This window comes from Corythoichthys intestinalis, chromosome 20, assembly GCF_030265065.1.
Source record: "Corythoichthys intestinalis isolate RoL2023-P3 chromosome 20, ASM3026506v1, whole genome shotgun sequence".
Classification (NCBI taxonomy): Eukaryota; Metazoa; Chordata; class Actinopteri; order Syngnathiformes; family Syngnathidae; genus Corythoichthys; species Corythoichthys intestinalis.
This window is the reverse complement of record NC_080414.1, coordinates 37,275,250-37,296,822: the sequence shown is the minus strand read 5'-3', so window position 1 is coordinate 37,296,822 and position 21,573 is coordinate 37,275,250. Positions and strand designations below refer to the sequence as shown.

The window sequence follows — 21,573 nt, the reverse complement described above, 5'->3', positions numbered from 1 at the left end:
TAGGGCTTTGGCTCTCGGGTCATTTCGGTAAAAAAAAAAATCGTGCCTCGTCTCGGCGGCGGCGGCGGCTATGTTCCTACCGGATAATCCGCCCGAATTGGCCTGTTCGCCGCGGCGTAATCGGGGCCTGGCTCTGCTCGCACGCCGTGGGGGAACGCTCGAGAAACCGGGGTGTTCGCCGGAGGTCCTGAAGCCGGGGAACCGGGCTCTGCCCGCCCTGCCAACGGCGAGGCGGCGGCCCGCCGGACCGGCCAGAGCAGCGGGCTCCCTCGGAAGACGGCTACTTGCAGACTATCGGTCTCCAGTCGTGCCGGTCTTTAGCCTGATGCGAGTTTACCACCCACCTTGGGCTGCTTTCCCAAACAACCCGACTCTGCATTGTCACAAGCCCCGTAGTTTAGCTTGTGTTTACAATAGCTTTAGCATTCTCGCTAGCAGCAGCCTCGTATTCGTTCCAAAAATCTTTGTGATGCAGTTTTAAATGAATGTTGGGTTAGTGGTTTTGAATGAGAACGCTTTCTTTCGGCCTCGTGGAACTTCTGCGGTACATGTTTCGCAGATGGCGAGAGCGTCGTTTTTTTAGTAACAGCCGCCATAATATTCAACTATTTCTTGTCGTGTAACTCCGCCTCCTCAACCCGTCCTCCCTCAGGGGCTTCAGAGAGGGGAGGGGTTGAGGAGGCGGCGTGCTGAATTCTTCGGTTGTGCACATTTGGAGGCTAAATCAAATGTATAATTATCGGATTGCATTATCGGTTGAATTTTTTTATTATCTGCAGTATCTGCGTGACGTCATAATTGCCATTATCTGCCGATAATTATCGGCGACCGATATTATCGTGTATCTTTAGTTAAAAGCAAATAAAAACGTGCAGTTAGCATTTATTTTACGTAAATATGTACGATGCTAGTCTGTTAGTCAGTGTGGCAGCAGCCTTACAACAAAGAGCTTTTTTTGTTGAAAATTCTTATTAATGCTTAAACCCCTGAATTCTTTATAGATATGAACGTGAAACAGTCTTGATTCTTTGTTAAAAGAGCAAAAAACCGGGCAGTTACCGTTTATTTTACATAAATATGTCAAAGAATGATGCTAGTCTGTTAGACGATGTAGCAGCAGCCTTAAAACAAAGAGCTTTTTACGTTGAAAATTCTTGTGAAAAAATTAAAAAATATAATAATTACCTTGAATCCTCAAACAAATCTCACTTGAGACAATCCTTCCTGTTTGTATGCGGTACAGCTTTTGTACTTTTTCAACCTAATACCTAAATCCGTCATGGGATCGCTGCATGTGTCGCTGCTACCGACTGCGAATAACTGAAGCGGATTGTGGGATGGCCCCCTACTTGAAGGCGTGGCGCAGTGAAGGTTGAATCTGACCCGTCAATATGATTATGAAGTCGATGGCTGGCCTTTAAAGGTCGGTGCTATGTAACCATCACACATTAAATGTAACTCGTACCATTAGCATACCATTTGCGTTAGCATTAAGCTAATGGTAACGACGAGTGTCCTTATAAACTAGAATAAATAATAGACTTTTTTTACATACAGTTCATGGCGCCTTGGTGGGTGTAATTGATTGAAAATAAATGTACTGTTTTCCTGCTGAGTGTATTATTTAGGTTTGCCAACAGTGCAGACGCTAACTGATAGATGCTAATCGTTTGTGTGGATTGTTATTGCTGTATGAGCAGCTAATTGTTAACCCAAATTTGAATTGCTGTTATTGAGGATGAAACGGAATTAATTTCATTTTTGGTTTTAGTTTTATTCTGTTAGTGTTGATGTCATGAGCAGCTGAAGAAAGTCAGCAAACCACACAGATGTCTGACATCGTCATATCGGAGCTCAGCTCGCTGTCTAGCCAGGACTTAGCTCAAACATCTTAGCGAGGATGGTACATGACGTATAATACATGTTTTTGAATAGTTATTTTGAGATTTAGGTGTTATTTAAGGGTAAATAAAGGGTTAGGTCAGACTCGAGCGGAAATTCGGGTTACGTCGCCACCATAGGAACGGAACGCTTTTGTAACCTGGGGACTACCTGTAGTGTAAAACAGTTTTACAGCATCCTCAACCTTGGAATATCTTATGACAGTACCGTTACAAACTAGATCAGCCCAGTAATTTTTATTAGCTGGCCACGGCCCGCTCAAAATAGATCCAAACAAGAAAAACAAATAGCTTTATCTGATTGATATTTATCTCAAATTGTTGCCATTATTATATAGAATAAATTCCTACTATAAAATAGGGACAGTTTTTAAAATCATATAACATGATATACTGTATAAAATATCAAAACTAACAAGTGTACCCAGATATAATGATATTTCTGCAACTTTCCTTCCTATCCCCTCCAAGCATGGCTTCTTCTGTGCTTCGTCTCAGCGCCAAGTTTTTTTTTTAAAAATAGGTATTGGACTCTTCAGTCCTCCTACGACCCGTTTGGTGTTGGTACTGGAAGATTGTGGGGGCTCTGACATTTTTATGTAAGTTAGAATTTGACCAGAACTGCAATACAATTCTTGTAATGTACATTAAACTTAAAATATGCCCAAATCAAGCAAAATGGTGTCTAGTCAAAAATAATACAGTTCGTTCCGTGTAAATTTCACTTGGTGACATTTATGTTCAAAGCGCATTTTTAGGATGTTTTTTGGGTAGTCCTTCGTATTGTAAAGACCTAGATGAACTGATGTTTTGTGGTGTGGATTAGTGCTGCAATGATTAATTGATTAAAGGGAGTAATTCGATTAGAAAAAAGCTTTGAATCAAATTTTGCTGCTTTGATTATTCGTTTGGAGTGACATTGCAATAATTTGTCTTGAAAGTGTTGCATTTAGTTTTATTGATTTGCCTGGATAAACTGCCCTCAAGTTGCAACAGTGAATATGCCATAACTCCTCTAACATGGCTGAATCCAGCTGCTCACTGTTATGACCAACAAATGGTATGTTTTTTTTTGTTTTTTTTTAGCTAATATGTTTGTTTATGTATTAAGTATATTTAGCGTTTTTTTTATTTGTTTGTTTGTTTGTTGTTGTTTTTTCTTGGAGGGAATATGTGTTTGAACGATTTGTTAAGAGCATTGTTTAAAAAAAAAAAAAAAAGAAAGTTAGCATTTTATAGCATTTAAGCTAGCATACTTTTGCTTTGCAAGTTTGGCAATTGTTCTTTTGTTGTATTTAGATCCTCATTTACTGTATATGTTTTTTTTATGTCATTTGAGGCTAACCCCAGGTATTTTGGTGTTTTTTTAAATGCATTTATTGCTCTTGTGAAATAAAAGTGCAATTCTGCATAGATTGAAGAAACACTCAAGAATTCAATTTGTATTCGTGTTTAACAGGTTTAAACCCTTAACTTAGAAAGCCAAAATAAATATTATTGCAAGCATAAACACTTGTTTGTTTTGCATATCCTAAAATTTATTCTGCAACACATTACATGTCATCCAATCACTCGATTATTTGAACTACAGTGGTCTGAAAAAGTATCTGAACCTTTTCGAATTTCTGCATGAAATCATCATCAAATGCGATTGGATCTTTGTCAAAATCACACAGATGTAAATACAGTGTCTGCTTTGACTAAAGCCACCAAAACATTTATCCATCCATCCATCCAGGAAAAATGGGCCCAGCTCACCAACATCAACACCTCATCCCCACCGTGAAGCATGGTGGTGGGAGCATCATCATTAGGGACTGTTTTTCTGCCTCAGGGTCTGGACAACTTGCAGTCATTAATGGAAGAATGAATTCAAAGGTTTATCAGGATGTTTTGCAGGAAAACCTGAGGCTGTCTGCCGGACAGTTGAAGCTAAAAAGCAGCATCCATCATGCTGCAATAAGACAATGATCCAACACACAGAGTAAATCAACTTCAAAATGGTTTCAGAAGAACAAAATACACGTTCTGGAGTGGCCAATTCAAAGTCCAGACTTGAACCGCATTGAGATGCTGTGGCTTGACCTAAAGACAGCGATTCATGCCAGACATCCCAGGAATCAGACTGAGCTACAGCAGTTTTGTAAAGAATAATGGGCCAAGAGTCGTCCTGATCTATGAGTCAGACTGACCTGCAGCTACAGGAAGCGTCTCTAAGTTATTGCTGCCAAAGGGAGGCCGCAAAATATTAAATGTGATGGTTCACTTAATTATTTTTCCTCCATCTGTCATTGTTCGCATACTATCCTCGTTAAAATATGAAAACCTATAAATGTTTGGGTGGTTTTATTAAAGCAGACCCTGCTTTTTCATTTGTGTGATTTTGACAAAGATCAGATCACATTTGATGGGGATATTATGCAGAAATTTGAGAAATTCCTAAAGGTTCAAATACTTTTTCATACCACTGTAACTAATTGATGGATTAATCGATTACCTAAATAATCAATAGCTGCAGCCCTAGTGTAGATTTTAAAAAAAAAAGAAAAAAAAAACATTTAGTGATTTTTTTTTTTTTTAAACTGCTTCCTTACTTTCCTGTGAATGGTCATATATTATTGTCAATCCATTATAATCTTTACTGTGATTGGCCAAATGATAATTTGACATTTGACCCATTTGATGATATGGTCATATTTTTTGGCAATGTTGTTGTCAATGGCAATAAATGATCTGTAATTTCAGAATTTGGGGAATTACTCAATTTTTTACTGCTATTTAACTTAAATGGTACAGTATTACGTTTTAAAATTTTAAAGTGACCAGTCCAGTCTACCACTCCATCCTTTTTTTTTTTTTGGCAAGGTTTAGCCCTTTACTCTTCGGCCACTCCTTTCCAACTCTGTGCTCTCATAAGCTGTATCAGCTGTGCTCATTTTTCACCAGTAGTGTTGACACAAAAAGCAATGTGAATCTGTGCCGCTACCACAATCCCTCCACTCATGAAAGCAGAGGGATCACGTCAGCCAGGAGATACAGTGTCATCCTCTCAACTGCTCCCGCCGAGATCAGGTACATGTTTGCGAGCCTCAAACATGCGCAAATGTGCTGCGCAACTACATGCACATCATGCTTGATTTGAGAGCATTGACATGTGCAGACATTTTTATGGACTAGGCTTGGGAACATCTTGGTATGCTAGGATACGATACGGTACGATTTGCAATACAAAGCTCACAATGATCTCACGATTTGGCGATACAACATTTATCGATATACTGGTCAGGAAATCATTTTAGGATATTTTACAAAACAACTAACAAACAGAAAAAACAAGCTATCTTCATCATTCTGCTGCAGTGTTGTTAATCTTACTGAAAAAAAGCAATTAATTATAGTTACAAATGACTTCTCCCAAAAAGTAATTGCGTTAGTAACTCAATTACCTGAATGTAAGAGTAATTAGTTACTTGGCAAAGTAATTGGTGATAATTACTTTTTTTTTTCCCTCAAAAAAAAAAAAAAAAAAACACTATGTGAGGTTTTTTGTGAAGGTTTTTGGTACAATTGGCCCGAGCCCAATTCTTTACCCTAATTTACCCTTTACCCTGAATCAACTGTTAAAAGTTGTTAAAATTGCTCCCATTATTGCATTTGTTCCCTTCTCTCTACTTTCGACATATGAAAGTTTTAAAACTGTTTCATCATTTAAAGATAGATTCAAGTCAAGATTTTGCCGATTTAGAAGTATTTTAGATAAAAAGTTACTTAGGTTCGCTAGGAAGGTTCTGTACAACAGAGCCGTCCTAAAAAGTCTACTGCTTTAAGATGGCGGCTGTCTACTAACGCATTTAGTGCCATGCAGTGTTGTTAATTTTACTTTAAAAAAAGTAATTAATTACAGTTACAAATTACTTCTCCCAAAAAGTAATTGCGTTAGTAACTCAGTTACCTGAATGTAAGAGTAATTAGTTACTTGACAAAGTAACTAGTAATATATTTTTTTTTTCTCAAAAAAAAAAAATTCTCAGCCCAATTCTTTACCCTCCACTTAACTAGACACAAGGGTATTGCGATAACTAGCTAGTAATCTTTGCTATGTGTGGAAGTCATTTAAAGTTGTGAATCAATCGTTAAAGTTGTTAAAATTTCTCCCGTTATTGCATTAGTTCCCTTCTGTCTACTTTAAACATGTGTAAGTTTTAAAACTGTTTCATCATTTAAAGATAGATTTAAGTTAAGATTTTGCCGATTTAGGAGCATTTTAGATTTTTAAAAAATTACTTAGGTTCGCTAGGAAGGATCTCTACATCAGGGCCTTCCTGAGAGGTCTACTGCTTTAAGATGGCGGCTGTTTACAAACGCATGTAGTCCTTAAAACATGTTGGCAATGCAGCAGTGTCTGTCATTTGCATCTAGTTCTATAATATGATATCTACCGTGTCATGTGGGTGTAGTTTGTCGGCTATGGCTGCAGTCAGGTATTATTGGAGCCACCTAGCATCGCGGTTGCAACGGCGTCTTCCCCACTCCTGCTCTGCTCTCGTCCCCGTGAGTCCGTTTCTCTCACTTTTTTTTATTCAACCAACTTAGTAACGCATAGTAACGCACGCCTTTCCCGCCTCATTAACGGTAACGGCGTTGCCAAGATGAGAAAAGTAATTAATTAGATTACTCATTACTGAAAAAAATAACGCCGTTAGTAACGCCGTTATATTGTAACGCCGTTATTAACAACACTGTTCTGCTGTAAGGTTATCACTAGTAGACGTCAAATCCTTTTAAACTCGGCAGGTGGGAGGAATTGAACCCCTCCCACTTCAAACGAGCCCCTCCCACTTCTATGGCTGTCTGTCGCAGCCAATGCCAGGCAACAAGGTGATTTTGGGCCATTCAGGTCAATACCTGTTGATTTTAGTCACTTCCTGTTGATTTTGGGGCATTTTATGGGTCGCCCCCTCATGCTTGATGCATGTAAATAGATTACGAATGAGATGTTTACTGAGCTGAACCATTGACTTCATAATGATATTGACAATTCAGATCTGACTTTCATTGCGCCACGCCTTCAAGTAGGGGACCAGCCGACAATCTGCTTCAGTTATTCGGATTTTTCAATTGTGGTGAAATACTTTACTAAGTTTATGTGATTGTTTTTGATGATGTGCGGACGCTAACTGATACATGCTAAGCGTTTGCATTGATTGTTATTGCTGTATCAGCAGCTAGTTATAAACGCAAATTTGAATTGCTGTTATTGAAGATGAAACGGAATTAATTTTATTTTTGTTTTCATTTCATTCCGCAAGTGTTGATGTCATGAGCAGCTGAATAGAGTCAGCAAACCACACAGACGTCTGACTATTTAGCTAGGACTTAGCTCCAATGTCTTGGTAAGGACAGTACAATGAAGTCTAATGCATGTTTTTGGATAGTTATTTTGAGATGTTGGGGTACTTAAGGGTTTTTGGATAGTTATTTTGAGATGTAGGGGTACTTAAGGGTTATTTCTGATTTACATGAAAATTCAGATTACCTTGCCAGTGCAGGAACGGAACTCGTTCGTAACCTTGGAGCTACCTGTATTTTCATGTAGCATTTTGTTTTTGGTACACATTTTAAGGCAATTTAGTAAAAACTTGCCTCAGGTCTATTAGCCATTGTACAAAAACGATGACACCACATCACTAATGCTCTCTTATTTAGGGAGAAGTCACCTCAGCTCTCGTCTCACCCATTTTATTGTCTCATGTTACAGTTATCAGCCCATGAGCCCCTCTGGTCATGTGGGACATTATCATAGGAATAAATTAGAATTTAATTTGAGTGACTCATTGGAGTGCTGGTTTGGTTAATCTCTAATAGATTTAGTTGCTTTTCAGTAATCCTGAATCAGCATGACATAAACCTCAATAATAGGCGTTAATAGATAAATACGAGGACAGGGCCTTTGATTGATGATTAACTGCTATACTGTAGTTCCAATTAGAGCTGCGTCTATCGATTATTTAGATAATCGATTAATCTATCAATTAGTTAGTTAAAATAATCAAATCGGATAACAAATCTTTTATACATTCCAGAATGAGTTTTAGGATATGTAAAACAAATAAACAAGGGTTTATGCTTTCAATATTTATTTTGACTTGCTAAGATTACACTTTTAAAAGAGCATTAAATGCGAATACAAAATACAATTATTGAATATTTCTTCAAACTATGCAGTATAGCACTTTCATTTAATAAGAGCAATAATTGTATTTAAAAATAAGTTAAAGTACCTAATCTTAGCCTATGGCAAAAAAAAAAAAATAATAATAATAATAATAATTGTGGATCAAAGAACAACAAAACAACAATCGCATAACTTGCATAGCAAAAGTCAGCTAGCTATAATGCTATATAATGGCATATTCCCTGTTGCCACTAATTAGAATGACGTTGCAATATTTTGTTTTGAAAGTGTTATATTTAGTTTTATTGAATAAAAATAAATGTAACACTTTCAAAACAAAACATTACAACGTCACTCTAATTAAACGAATCGTCGAAAAAGCAAAATTTGATATGAAGCTTTTTTTCTATTCAAATTACTCGAGTTAATCGATTAATCGTTGCAGCACTACTTTCAATTGTGCTGAGCCGATAACACGCGAGGGATATAAACCACTGGTCCTCGCGAGCAGATTTGTTGTCATGTTGTTTGTTTGCGATGGACCCATTAGCCAAACGCCGTACGTTCATGTTGTTGTAGCCATTATCGGACTCCAAGACCACTAAGCTCTAGAAATGACTTCCAGAACGTTGACAATTTATTCCAAGTCGAGTGCATTCAAAGATACCAACAACCAAGCAATGAAAAATGGCAGGCAACAAAGGGAAAAACTGGACCCATTGTCCCATTCTAGCAGTTTGCCTCAAGCAAAGTGACGACCTCTGACGGAAATGTTCAGTCTTTTTGAAGGTGCCGGGAGGCGGGGAGTCGGATTGGAGGGGCTGTCGCGGCATTGTCTAGGGTTGGCATCCGTCATGAATTGGGCAAAAGAGTTGGTGGTGACTGTTGTCGGGGTGACGCTGATTATCTGCAGAAGTGGGTAGAGTAGCCCAAAATTTAATTATGAGTTGGTTTACCTCAAAATAATATTACAAAAGTAAAAGATGTCATCCAAAAAAATGTACTCAAGTACAATTAAAAAAGCATTTGGTAAAATGAGTACTCAAGTCATGAGTAACATTGTGAGTAACTGCAAAGGATGTTAGATTTTTTTTAAACATTTTTTAACAATGGTATTTTTTTTCTATTTTTTTTTTTCAGTTATCTATATGAACTGTCATTATTTACATTAAGCCAAAGAAATACAAAAAAAAAAAAAAATCATCGAATTCTGGCGAGAGAAGTAGATGAGTGCCTTCTAGTGGTGAAAAGTTTGACTCGTTGAATTGTGAACACCTGCAGTTCCTTCATAGTTCCTATTATGAAATTAAAAGGATTGTATTTCTGTTTTTCTGTGGTCAGTTGGTGCCAAATAAAAACTGGGAGAGAGGTTAAAATCTGCGCTTTCAAGTCATGTTGAGGGCAGCGCTCTATGTCAAATACTTAAATTTTTTACAGTGCTTTAAAGAGTCTGCGACAGCAAAAAAAATACATCTTAAATAGTAGAGCTGAGAATCTTTGGGCACCTAACGATTCGATTACGATTACGATTCAGAGGCTCTGATTCGATTATGAAATGATTATTGATGCACCCCCCTCCTTTTTTTTTTTTTTTTTTTTTTTTTTTTTTTTTTTAATGTTTTGTACATTAGTTCCAAAATTGTTCAAAAATCCTCTCAGGCTAAACCAAACTACTATTTCAGTATCAAGTTAACGTGTAACAGTAAACACTTATACAAAAATAACAGTAAATAAAAAACTCCAGTCCCCATTCTGTATCAGAAGCTTTAAACTACATTCAATTAAATTAATGTTGTGAATCAACTGTTACAGTTGTTAAAATTGCTCCCGTTATTCCATAATTTCCCTTCTGTCTACTTTTGTCAAAGTTTTAACAGTATTTCATCATTTAGAGATAAATTCAAGACAAGATTCTGCCGATTTAGGAGTATTTTAGATAAAAAGTTAATTAGGTTCGCTACAACAGCGCCTTCTAGAGAGGTCTACTGCTTTAAGATGGCGGCTGTTTACTTACGCCGGAAAGTCTGTCATTTCGCATCTCTGTTCAATAATACATGGTCTAACACCGACATCGTCTGTCATTTTGTATCTAGTTGTACATATATATGATATCTACCGTAGCCGTATGTTTGTAACAACTAGCAATTGGGCGTTCTTTGTAGCGGCTGTCAGCTGCAGTCAGGTATAATTGTTTTTTGTTTTTTTTTATCTAGCGGCATGAGTTGAACATGATATTTACTCTCGGTCCATTCCTCATTGCGTCCCAAAGACCGCGCTGACTGTGTTTTACTTCCGCTTTACCTGTTATAGTTCAATAATCGGAATATGGATATTTGTGAATCGTTCTCGAATCTTCCACGGCCAAATCGCGAATAATCTAAGAATCGGAAATTTTGCACGCCTCTACTAAATAGCATTTTTATGTAAATTAGAAGCATATTTTGAGTCGATTCGACTATATACAACAACTTGGCAAAGTGACGATGACGATAAATTAGTCTTTTAATCTGCCATTTAGCTCCGCCTGTCATTATAGCGCTTTAGCGTCCCCAGCTGAATGATGACTTCGGCAAAGTCACGATTTCATCTTATTTAGAATCCAGCCCATTGAGGAGGAAGATTCAGAATGAGGAAAATGCGACAGAAAGCAGCAAAATGTCATGATTGTTTCAATCTCTCTACTCAAATATTTATACAGGATATTCTTTTTACCTAAGTAGTTTTCCCCAATTGCTAAATAAATGGTATGGTCCTGACACATAAAAGTCTTGTGCTAAATGGAATATGAAATATTACAAATTAATTTATTCAGTATGACAGGGCAAAATTACTGCATAATGGTCAAAACTGCCGACTTCTTAAACCTCCCGAACGGTATTTTATGCCACCGGAGTTAATCCGGCTTTTGTCATTTCCCTGCCGCAGCTTCGGAGACGGTGGAAAGAGAGTAAACAAAACAGGTGGCGTGACAGCTAGCTGAAATGCTAATCCGAACCGAGCAGCTTTTCCAAGTCTTGTTCTTGCCTTTCAAACACGCAAATTCACACAAAACTACCCCGACTCATGTCACACACGGCGGCGGGGTTGATTGTCTTCACCGATCAGCCAGCCCCTGGCAGTGAGCAAGTTACATCTCTCAGGCAGAGAGAGGGGAATGAACGCATTGTCAGTGGACAAACCGGCCGACGTCGGAGCAGGGGGCTGCCTGAGCCCTAGGCGAGGACAGTGATCTATTGGCGGCCACACAAAGAGGACCGAGGGGGTGGACGTGATCATGTTGTGTGACAAGCCTGTGGACAGGGAGCATTTTCACCCACAAAATGCGAGCCAACTCCGTATTAAAACGTTTGCCATGATCCCAGTATTTTTACTCACTTCCTCGCTGGTCCAATGGTCCCACAGTTGTTGGACTTGTTTTGGCCATTATCCGCGATAAATGGGAACTTTTTAAAACCCAAAAAAGCTCACACGCCCCTCCCTGGTGCAGCAACACAGGCCTGCAGCACATTGGGCTGGCGTAATGCGAAAAATAAACGAACTAATCCGCAAAATCAGCTGAATCCGCCGTCGTTCTGCATACTGTAGTATTGGCTGTATACTGAAGGTCATTAGCCCGCTGACGTCACATTCGCATTCTTCGTCAATCCAGGAAGTCACTCATTATCATGGCGTGGGATTCATAAAATTGAATAAATATATTGATCACTTCCACACACATTAAAGCGGTCCATTTCATTCAGGAGCATAAAATACCGCGTGAAATATGAAATAAACATGCTTTTAGCTGTCGTAGGCACTTTATAGACGCCATGTGATTGAACAGGCCAGCGTTATCACAGAACGACAAGCTTGAGTCTGATTTGTAAAATGTCATGTGATTGTTGTTGCGACATCTAATTGGTGAAAGTGGTAGAACTACTGATGGGAATGCTGGGGAAAAAAGTAAAACCTAATATGTACAATAAAGAAGAAAAATGTAACGACTTGTGTAGCCCAAAGTAGCAGCGTAAGATTAGTGGTTCTTCTTCACAAATCTACTCAAGTAAACGTATAGCTTAGTAAAACTACTCTTAGAAGTACATTTTTCTCAAAAACGTATTCAAGTAAATGCAGAGGTGGGTAGTAACGCGTTACATTTACTCCAAGAAATTTACATGAGTAACTTTTTGAGAAAAAATGTACTTCTTAGAGTACTTTTACCACACAATACTTTTTTCTTTTGCATGAGTACCATAACTTTCTGATTATAAGACACTACTTTTTTCCTCCATTTTGAATCCTGCAATTTATAGTCCAGTGTGGCTTATTTGTTGATTTATTTGGGTTAAGAGGTAAAACTTCATTTGACAGCGGCGTCATAAGACCGTCATAATTATGACACTATCATGGGCTTTACTGAATTCTTATGACAAATGTCATTATGTGTCATCTGGCAAATTATGTCACTAACTCCATTTATGTCCAGCGTGGATCTTTTACATCCATTCAAAATTGAGATAATTTGCCAGATAACAACAAATGACATCTGTTATGAGCATTCATTAATGCTCATAACAGTGTCATGTTATAATTATGATTGTCTAATGAAGTCTTATGGCGCCACTGTCAAAGTGTTACCAAATACGATATCTAGCAATTAATGAACCAATTGGTAAGAGAAGAAATAATTTGCACAGAATATGAATTTCTAATCTGTAGCACTGCAATGCATGCTAGGAGGCAAGTTGGACGACAACAGTGTTGACAGCAGGTGGCAGCAAAGGTTGACTGTCTCCCCCAAGGGAGCAGTGATGGCCAAATTAAGCAATGAAGCTTTGCGGCCAATTGGTTCAAAGCTTCGTGATGGTTCATTTGGTCTTATGACAGGCGTATGATGCCACTGTCAAATAAAGTGATACTGGTTAATATCATTTGGTGTAAATATCTCATAATACAGTGATGATAGCTGCTGCTTATAGTCCATTGCGGCTTATCTATGAACAAATGCCATTTTAGTGCCAAATTGTAAGGGTGTGGCTTATAGTGAGGTGCGGCTTATAATGCAGAAATTAAGGCAGATTTGTGAGGAAGAAACACTACTTCTACTCCGCTACTTTGGGCTACACTTGAGTCGTTACATTTTTCATTTATCAATTTTCTTTATTCAAAAAATTGACTTTATTTTTGCCTGAGATGCCGGCAGTGGCTGTCTCAGTTTCACCAATTAGAAGTCCCAACAGTAATGCTCATAGAGTTGTTCTGGTCTGAATTCGATTATTTTTGTGTCATCTTTTTGGCCTAATATGACCATGTAATGGGTTATATAGTACAGTATTATAATAACAGTTCATATGGATAAAGTTGTACTGAAAAAAAAAAATCTGAAATTTTAAGCAGTTACACACAATGTTACTCATTACTTTAAAAAAAAATTATGTCTACTTTTACTTGAGTAATAATATTTAGAATTAACACGACTCTTACTTGAGTAAAATTGTTGGCTTCTCTACCCACCTTTGATTAAATGTAACACGTTACTACCCCTCTCTGATTATCTTCTGTCAGCGTCAGTCAGGAGTGGGCAGACTAGCTTACTGAATACACGACTTCAGGTCCGTAACGTTATGTCCATCACTTATCGTATGGCGAGGGTGTGACTGGGTTGATCAAATGTAATAATATAATTACAATATATTACAATAATTACAATGTATTATATACCAATAGAATAATTAAACAGTCAACAAAATGTGTCAATGTTGTTTACAATTTATAGTTTTATTTTTTTTATGTAATTCATGCCCCTGTCAGTGCTTCAGCCTCCTCAAGTTTGGCTCTCACGTCTGGGATCTCCTGACAACACAGGCATACTCTTGGAAGGGTAATTACTTGACGGTTTACAGCAACACCTGGAAAATAAAATCGTTTTGTCATTAATTTTGAAAAATCAAAAACATATCATTCATTTAGCCACATTTGGGCTAGCTTTACCATATTTAGATCGGAAGGAGCTGTCCCATTACCTAATATCAAGTTTTAGCTATGTGGAGAGAATAGAAAAATATACAACCATGTAATCGCATTCCCGCAAATAAAAAAATCACGATGCTCGACTTAGGCTTACCACTCACCCGTTCGTGAAGTGTCGAGCTGTCAATTGGCGTCATGATGACATCTGCTGTGTCAAGGAAATCGTCGTCATCTGACGCCTCAGGTTCAAACATGTAGGGATTAATTGTAGTTCATCTTTCCTGGCAGCCTTTGCCATCGGTAGCGTCACGAAAGGGCGATCCTGAATGGTTACCTTTGGTGGAAATATCACTGACATCGTTGTTGCTGCTATGCTAGCTGTGGATAGTGTTCTCTGTTGCGTCGGGGAATCTACGTCACACTTCCGAGTTTGCAAAGGGACCATTAACGGAGTGCAAAAAAACTAAAAAAAAAAACGCAAATTATCCTTGCATTATGTATTGATAGTGTCATGGTTGTTTTGACGAACTCGTCCAAAGTTTATATTCGTAAAATTACACCAAAATCCGGAAAGGTCTTCAGTTGCCCTTTAAAGGGGAAATAACGTAGCCAAACAACAGGGAGTGAAAGTGGGATGAAAAGACTATATTTTCTTGTTTTATTTAATTACCAAATTTACCGACATGGTCAAAATTACATCGGTCATCGTGAAGAATTTCAGTAATGGTAAATTTTCGGTATACCGCCCAGCTCTACTTCCTAATGATATCAATTCACCTCCTGTTGACATTAGGTCACTTCCTGTGGATATTAAGTCACTTCATATTGATTTCGTGGTACCTAAATATCATTTCCTGTTGATATTAGATATTTTCCTGTTGATTGGGGTATTTTAGGGTCACTTTCTCTCGATATCAGGTCATTTCCTGTTGATTTGGGAACATTTCGGTATCGCTTACCACTAGGAGTGGGAACCTCTTGGTACCTCACGATGTGATACGATTTGCGATACAAAGCTCATGATAACGATGATCTGACGATATGTTGATACAACGATTATCGATACATTGGTCATTCTAGGATATTCTACAAACAACTTTTAAAAAGAAAAACAAGCTTCTGCTGTGAATTGGAATGAGGTTATCACTAGTAGACGTCCAATCCATTTGAACCTGGAGGGTGGCAGTGAATGAACGAATGTTCAAACAGATTGAACGTCTATGGCCGTCAGTGGCAGCCAATGCCAGGCAATTAGGTGATTTTGGGCTAGTTAAGATCATTTACTAGGGGTGTAACAGTACACAAAAATCTCGGTTCTGTACGTACCTTGGCTTTGAGGTTACGGTTCGGTTCATTTTTGGTAAAGTAAGAAAACAAAAGCAAAATATAAATGTGCTAGTTGTTTATTACACATTTTTGTGCTTTCAGCAATAGGAACATTAGCCTATACAAAGCTAGAATTCTGCTCAAAAAGTAGCGGGTATTTGAAGATAATAGACACGGTTGATCAAATGTCAGCATACTGGCCTGTTCTTATAATTTGTCATTCTTGCATATAGAGCTCTTTTGTCTGCCCACATATTCTTTCTCACGCAGTCATATTTTAGATGTATTTTATTGTTGGTTATACTACAGTTTTACTTTCTATGTTTTATTATGTACTAAAACATTAGAAGCAGACACGTCTATATTTAATGATTAGCATGTCAGCAAAATATGAGTTCCCTTTAGATTGTAGCATTTGAACTTCATTCATACAAATTCATCCCAATGTATACTGCAGGGTATATCAATACTATTTGTTAGTTTGTTTGTGATACCCTTTTACTGTTTTTCATTTCACTGGTGCTTCTCACGTGGCGCTTGTCCTTGAAATCTAACCTCACACTCAACAGAAGTATTTTTTTTTTTTTAATATTGTTTCCTAAATCTCAGGTGATGAAAGAGATTGATGGAAGATAATGAGAGCTTTTCGAGAGCTGATGTGTACCGTGGTCCAGGTCAGGTCACTCATCTTCTAGCTTATTATACACTGGACCAGTCAGCATTCCACTTATCATCCTGGACAGAGGGGAGATATGTGGGAAAGAAAATGAGATGATTGGGGGGGTAGAACTGTGTCAGCATGTGTGTGAGAAGGAGGATCCCCACATAGAACATAGCCCGGTCGATGAGTGATGGACTGAAGCTTAATGACAAGCACACTCATTGGGGCCACTTAAATATTTATGGAGGAATGCTCTGAGCAAGGACTGAAATGTAAGCTTGGAGTAAATTTAGAAATGCTCAGTGTGCGTGTGCGGGAGCGTGCATACGTGTCTCGTGCGTGTGTCACTAACATTGAAATGCTGCACCTTCATTTGCTCGGTCCCAACACCAGTGCATAATCAGGGTGTGCGGGGGGGCCAAAAAGACATGGGCTTCTTGTGCAGAAGCAATCGGCCTTCTGATTTCAAAGTGAATCAAAAAATAAAAAGGTTCACATTTATTGTCTTGAGTTTATTCTTGACCTTATGACATACTGCATGTTCATGTTCAGAACACAGACTGTTCAGACAATGGCATTACTAACGGCGTTATTTTTTTTAGTAGTGAGTAATCTAAATGATTACTTTTCTCATCTTGGCAATGCGGTTACCGTTACTGAGGATGTAAAGGCGTGCGTTACTATGCATTACTACGTTGGTTGAATGACGCGAGAAAAGTCTGGGAAACAGGGACTTACGGAGACGAGAGAGCAGAACGGGAGTGCGGAGGAGGCAAGGGAGTTGTGACGCCGTTGCAAACGCGATGCTAGTTGGCTCCAATAATACCTGACCGTAGCCGATAGCCTACAAACTACTTGCTTGGCGCGGCCAGACTGTTTTTTTTAAACACCGGGAGAACAGTCTGGGACCCAGCTCCTCATTGGCCTCTCAAGCCCGAACAAAAGTAACCGTGCAATTAGATTCGTTTATTTGCATGACGTGTTCTTAACGAGCAACGTCACTCTTGCGCGTCGTCGGAAATCGTCCCCACAACAACACAGATGGCGAACGGGAAAGCCGAGAATATGTTCCGTTCTGCAGTAAATTTAGTTTTAAATGACCAAAAACACAATGAGTTGCTAAAACCAATAATCCGTCTCACGCTAGCCATGTTGAATAAACTTCTCCGTTCTCCGCTCTCCTCCTATGTTTATTTCCTCGCTCTAGATTTTCTTGTTGCTTTACCAATGTCACGTCCGCCCGTTGTGATTAGTCCACTCCACTGTCTGTTTGCTGTGGCTTGCTCTGCCCTGGAAATTTGATCCGCGGAACAGTCGCCAGAACGCTGGAATAGTGGTGAGTCTAAAGTTCCAGGCAAATCAACTACGCCCACATGATGCTATGGTAGATATCACATGCATATAGAACTAGATGCGAAATGATAGACACGCCGGCATTAGTAAACAGCTGCCATCTTAAATCCGTAGACTTCTCAGGAAGGCTCTGTTGTAAAGAAACTTTCTAGCAAAATTTGATCTAAAATACTCTTAAATCGGCAAAATCTTGACTTGAATCTATCTTTAAATGATGAAACAGTTTTAAAACTTTCACATGTCAAAAGTAGACAGAAGGGAACTAATGCAATAACGGAAGCAACTTTAACGGTTGATTCACAACATTAAATGACTTTCAAACATAGCAATGGTTACTATCTAGTTATCGCAATACCCGCAATACCCCTGTGTCTACTTAAGTTTATGTCTAGGGCCAATTGTCCCAAAAACCCTTTGAACTTCATATAGTGTGACCTATGTTTTTTTTTGGGTTTTTTGGAATGGAAAGAAGAACCCATGAAACGTAGCACCAGTTACTTTGCCAAGTAATAATAATAATAATTGCTCTTACATTCAGTTAACTGAGTTACTAACTCAATTACTTTTTTGGAGAAGTAACTTGTAACTGTAATTAATTACGTTTTTAAAGTAACATTGCTCATAACTAGAAGTCGACCGATATATCGACCGGCCGATGTGTTGTGTATTTTTTCCAACGTCGGCCATCTGCCGATTAACAAAGAAGCTAAGCTGACAAAAAAAAAAAAGAATTTGATCTGGCATCTGTATGTGCAACTGTGGCTGCCGCTGACTGACGATAGGACCCCAGAAGGACCATGCAGCAGCTTGAAGGCAGGCTGCCTGTTTTGTAAATATTGTAAGATTTTTTTTTTATCTTGCATGAAAGAATATACAATGTTGCTTTAGCCTTTAAAGGTGTTTACTGAGTGATCCTTAGACTCTAAATGTAACTCATAGCATTAGCGTAGCATTCGCATTGGAATTAGTTTTTGCATGGCGACCATCCTCTTAAACTCTCACTTGTTTACATCTTGTCGTGACGTACTGTGTGTTTAATCATTTAAAAACGATGTACTGTTCTTGCTGCATGTGATTAATCATAAAACGAAGTGCTGCATTCGTTGGTTTGGTAGCACTAGACCGACTTAATCCTTTGGTCTCAGGTCGTTGTAAGTTTGAAACTGTTCAAGCAATTTTTTGAAAATTGCCTTCATAATCTACGTGCTTTTTTTTTTTTTTTTTTTTTTTAAGTATATTGGCCTCAAATATCGGCTCACAAAATCGGCTTCGGATATCGGCAATCGGCTGAAAAAATTTTTAGATATCGGTATTGGCATCCCCATTTGAAAATCCCTCTACTCATAACATAATTCAAAGATTTTTTTTTTTTTTTTTTTACAACAACCTTTGATCTAAAAAAAAGAATGGAGAACTAATATAGTTGGCAAAAAAAATAAATCCCTCGTCAGTTACTGAACATTGCCAAGCATACAACTAAGCACATCACCATCTCTAAACTCAAATGCTCATGTTTTCTCACCTTCCAATTCACTCTCCTCCACTGCGACTGCCATTTTTCTCTGCCTGTCACCTCCCACCCGCAGACATCCTGTCTGGGAACAGTCTGCGTCGTTTCCGGGACTTGCTAAGCACACTACCTAAAGGGAACTGTTACAATTATGTATGGATATATCAGAGCCATGCTGTGTACTCTCATAGCACATTCATGTCCGTTCTGTATTCAGGTGCACATTTGACACATTTCATATATAGATGTTCGCAAGTCTGTGTGCTCGCATGTGTTGCACCATGTCTATGGTTTACTACTCTACTGATGTACAGTGGTACGAGAAGTATCTGAACTTTTTGGAGTTTCTCACATTTTTGCATAAAATCACTATCAAATGTGATCTGATCTTGGTCAAAATCACACTAATGTAAAACTAGTGTCTGCTTTAACTGAAACCACGCAAATAGTTATAGGTTTTCATATTTTAATGAGAATAGCATGCAAACAGTGCCAGAAAAATAGGTAAGTGAACCCTTTGCCAAAGGAGACTTAAAGAGCAATTGAAACCAATTTTTACCAAACAATTTAGGTCAGGTGTGTGCCCTGTCTACTATAAAATACACACCTGGTAAGAATTGTCTTCATGAGAAGCATTGTCTGGTGTGCATCATGGCTCGGTCAAAACAGCTGTCTGAAGACCTGCGATCAAGTATTGTTGATTTGTATAAAGCTGGGAAAGGATACAAAACCATCTCTAAAAGTCTGGATGTTCATCCGTCAATAGTCAGAGAAGTTGTCTACATATGGAGAAAGTTTGGCACTGTTGCTTCTCTCCCAAGGAATGGCCGTCCACCAAAGATGATGCCAAGAGTTCAGCGCAGAATACTCAGAGAGGTAAAAAAGAACCCTAGAGTGTCTGCTAAAGACTAAATATTAAATGTGATGGTTACCTTACTTATTTTTGTTTGCATACTATCCTCATTAAAATTTGAAAAACTATAAATGTTTGGGTGGTTTAAGTTAAAGCAGACACTGTTTTTTCATCTGTGTGATTTTGCCAAAGTTCATATCACATTTGATGGTGATTTTATGCAGAAATGTGAGAAATTCCAAAAAGTTCAGATCCTTCTCGTACCACTGTACATCAGTAGAGTAGTAAACCATAGACATGGTGCAACACATACGAGCACAATTCCAAAACATTCAGATACTTTTTCATGCTGTACCATAACTGTAATGTCTGGTTTGGATAGGAACATGAATACAGTGGTACCTCTACTTACGACATTTATTGGTTCTGGAAGTAGTCTCGTAACTTGAAAATTTCGTAAATAGAGACGCGTTTTCCATGTAGGCTAAATGCCCTAATCCGTTCCAAGCACTACTGACACGGCAAATTGAATTTTTTAAATGGGGTAAAACAGGAATAAAACAACAGCCAAACACATTTAAATCATACCAAATACATAACCTAACCGTTAATACCTGTAACACGTAGATTATGAAAGCCCATTTACAAAAATGCATCAACAGCTTCAAATTTACAATGATGACCTGAGACTTCAAGGATTAATTTGGTGTAGTGCTACCAAACCAATGAACGTAGGACGCCTTCTTTTTATGATTATACACACTCAGCAAGAACAGTAGCCTACATTATGTTCAAATAATTAAACCCACCAGGACGTTATTACGAAACATAAACAAGTGAGAGTTGAAGAGGATGCTCACCATGCTAAAGCTAATGCTGACGCAAATGCTACACTAACGCTACGAGTTAGGCTACATTTAGAGTTTAAGGATCACTCAGTAGACACCTTAAAAGGCTAAGGTGTGGTGACCCTTTGTTTGACATAATTCACCCACCGTACTAATGTGTCTGTTTGGCCGAGCGCGTTACCGGCTGCGTCAGTCACGTGACAAAGACACTATAAAGAGCCGCGTGCGTTCCGGCTCATTAGAGAGTGCACGGGAGTTCACAGAGTGCAGTAGAGTTACTAGCTGGACACCGTAGCATGAGCTAACAGCGAAGACTCTTAACAAGTATACCGCTTCAAAGGCAACATTGCATATTTTCTCATGCAAGATTTAAAAAAATTTTTACAATATATACAAAACAGCCTGAAGCTTCCAGCCTGTCTTCCAGCTGCTTCAGGGTCCTTCTGGGGTCCTACCGTCAGCGGTGGACACAGTTGACCACACAGATGCCTGATCAAAATCCTTTTTTATGAGCTTTTTTTTTTTGTTAATCGACCGATCGCCGATGTTGTAAAAAAGTCCATATATTGGCCCAATATATCAGCCAGCCATCATATACAGTAGAGTTCTCATCAGCGCAAAGTTTTACATGCTTATTATTTTGGCAGCGAGGAGGAAACTTCACTTATTTCTTGCTGTCGCCACTGATATGAATGAATAATATATTGGGGGATCGAAGGAGATGGAGCATGAAACTGAAAACTGAATGCACTGTTTAGCAACAAAAATCGTTCAGAACGTTTAGTTTAGTGGGTGATTTATGTAAAACAACACAATAGTTGTATTTTTTGCACAAACCCACTTTTTATCAAAGTATCCTTTTTAATTAAATATGCTTATTTAATCAGACGTCTCCGATTTTAATGTGTCTGTTGGACTAATTGGTGTGCCAGGACATGGTGCACTAACAAAGGTTGATGTTCTTTAAAGCTTCCATGTTTGGAACGTAATGTAGGAT

The 21,573-nt window shown here is 38.4% G+C and overlaps 1 protein-coding gene and 1 long non-coding RNA gene across 3 annotated transcripts in view; one reads left to right on the top strand and one right to left on the bottom strand.

The window, feature by feature from the left end:
• The window catches only part of LOC130908933 (junctophilin-1-like), a 112,554-nt gene that overhangs the window by 41,976 nt on the left and 49,005 nt on the right, over positions 1 to 21,573 (top strand). The gene's annotated exons all lie outside the window — the stretch shown is intronic.
• Positions 15,292 to 20,856, bottom strand: LOC130908937 (uncharacterized). The gene is made up of 4 exons (XR_009061675.1): positions 20,724 to 20,856; positions 19,483 to 19,556; positions 18,888 to 19,015; positions 15,292 to 16,086 (listed from the first exon to the last, which is right to left on the bottom strand). It is a non-coding gene; the product is annotated as an uncharacterized LOC130908937 (long non-coding RNA).